The sequence below is a fragment of the Tamandua tetradactyla genome, chromosome 16, assembly GCF_023851605.1.
Source record: "Tamandua tetradactyla isolate mTamTet1 chromosome 16, mTamTet1.pri, whole genome shotgun sequence".
NCBI classification, from domain to species: Eukaryota; Metazoa; Chordata; class Mammalia; order Pilosa; family Myrmecophagidae; genus Tamandua; species Tamandua tetradactyla.
This window is the reverse complement of record NC_135342.1, coordinates 23,402,293-23,404,998: the sequence shown is the minus strand read 5'-3', so window position 1 is coordinate 23,404,998 and position 2,706 is coordinate 23,402,293.

Here is a 2,706-nt window from a genome sequence, read left to right as displayed (position 1 = left end):
TAGCCAATGGCGAAGCAGCGGCTCGCTAATTGGCAAGAAGCCCGCCTCATTGCACGTGAGGGGGCGGGCCCGGGGCGGGGCTAAGGCTCTGGAACTGGGGTCTAAGGGTGGGCGTTGGGGCCTGCGGCGTATTGCTGGTGCCGGGCGTAAGCACACATGTGGCTTCCTATGCCCTTCCACTCACCTCACAGAGCCTTGTACACGGCGGACTTTTTTCGTTTCCTACATGGCTTTTTTGCAAATATCCCTCTCCCCTTTACAAACTCCTCACTTTTCCTCTGTGCCAACATCTCCTTGCCAGCGCCCCCTTTCTCTTTATTTTACTGGCCGGCTCCACACCTCTACTTTGAACACACATACTTCATAGCAAACATTTCCCTTGCCCGTGCCGCCCTCTACTTTACTCACGCATATCCTGACACCTATCCTTCTCCTTCGCACCCCCTGCCTTGCTCGCCAGTTGTCTCCCTCTCACACCCTCAACTCTCCCATGTACATAAACCCCCTCATACTCGGCGCCTAACACGCAGGCCCCCTGTTGCCTCATCCATCCTGCTCTCTGCTCCCCACCCACTGGTGGGATGGCGTGAGTGGGAGCCCTGTTGTTTCCCGTAGGCCTGACATTTCTCAGAACACACAAAGCCAAGATTCCCAGTGCTGAGTCAGGAACCTTGGCATCCCAGAAAACCAGCTCCCAGCCTATCAGGGTGTGTGTGTGTGTGTGTATGTGAGTTGGGGGGGCGGTGGGGGGGACATAAAGTCTGTTCCCCCAACAACAGGCTGACTCACTCTCTTCTCACAGTCTGGAATAGAAGCAGCTGGCTGGGACATCTCTCCCACTGCCAGGAGAGTGAGCAAAGTGATGCTTCCTCCATGGAACCTCCCTGTCCTTGGCCTCACCCTCTTGTTGGGAATCAGGCCTGTGCTGTGTGACCTCAGAAGAGCCCTCAACCCTCTCTGGGCCTCAATGTCCCAGCTTGTATGATGTGTCAGGGGACTCCTGCCTTTGACTTCTCATTGGTCTGTAAAGAGATGAATCATTTTATGGCCTTGGCCTTGTGTCTGTACTCATGTCCCTCCCCCCAGGTTACTCATTTTCAAAACCCCACCCACCTCCCTCAGCAGATGGTTAGGGTCTGACTCAGGAGCTGGGTGGCAGCTCACCTTTGGGGGCAAACTATATAAAAAGAACCTATGATAATAATGAACACTACAGGGTCGTAGCTAACTGTGCTTTAAGGAAAGGTTTGAGGCTGGCAAACCTCTGAGCCTCAGTGGCTTCTATGTAAAATGGGGCCATGGCATCTCCACTTCCTCAGTGTTGAGACAGTGAAATAGTGTCTGTAAAGAGCTTGGTTTGGGGCCTGGTACAGAACAAATGCTCTATATGATAAAGAGAGATTTCTTATAGAAAATTCTTTTCTTTCAACACTTTTGTTAAGCACTTTTACTGGGTGTTTCTCTAGGCACTGGGAACCCAGCAAGGAACAAAACACAAAATCCTTGTCCTGATGGTGTTGGCTTCTGGCAGGGGACATTTATATATTTAAAACAAAGTAAATACATAATTATAAATAAGATGACAGGTATTAAAGAAAAATTAATCAGGGAAGTGGGGCAGGGAATGGAGATTAGCTTGTGAATTTAAATGGGGGGTCAGGGAAAGCCTCACTGAGGAGATGATGTTTAAGCAAAGACCTGAAGGACCTGAGGAAGGGAGCCATGAGGATATTTGGGAAAGAGCATTCCCAGGCAGAGGGAACAGACAGTGCAAAGGCCTTGTGGTGGGAGGGTATTAGGTATCTTGGGAGAAAAGCAAAGACATCAATAGGCAAAGTGAGTGTGGGCAGGAAGGGAGATGAGGCCCGGGGAGGTGGGGGGGACTGGAGGTAGATCTTTTAGGGCATGGTGGGGCAAAGCGAGAATCATGGTTCCTACCCTGCGTGGGACGGGAACCATGGAAAGGTCTGAGCAGAGAAAGGATGTGGTCGCATTTACAAAAATACTCTTACTTTCAGCTCTTCTCCAATACTCCTCAGCCTCAAAAGCAATTTAGGGGCCAAAAGCCCAAACTTTGGATTAGATGGGCCTACATCTGACTTCACACAGCCTAGATGTGTGATCTTGGAAACACTGCTTTGCCTTTCCAATCCCTTGCCTGTGCAGGGGGAAAATGAGCATCCTTACTCCAGAAGATTTGGGGTATAAAGAAAGTGCGCACATGTTGTTGTGAATCAATAATAAAGTCCATAACAGCCTGGTGAGGAAATTATCATCACTCTCCCGTTTTTACAGAGGAGGAAGCTGAGGCTCAGAGGATTCAATTCTGTTGGGGAAGATTATACTGGAAATGAGTGTCTAAGCCCTCAGCATCTTGTGCTGGGAAATCATCGGGGCCAGCGTGTTTCCAGGATGTTTCAATATCCTGTTATGGCTGGGAGCCATCGGTTTGTGGCTCTGTCCAGGGGCCTTCCATATGCTGTTGTATCTTGGTTCAGTGTACAATTCTTTCCAGGAGCCGTCAGCCCTTGGCTATGTTGAGGGACAAGTTCCCTTTGGCTTGAAACCAGCATCCTGGCTTCAGAGGCATGGTCTGGCTTTGTCCCTTATGTGTGACCTTAGACAAATTCACCTTCTGGGCCAGTTTTCCTGATAAAAATGCCTGACTCTTGTGGCATTGAACACACATTTAACGAAACATTTAAA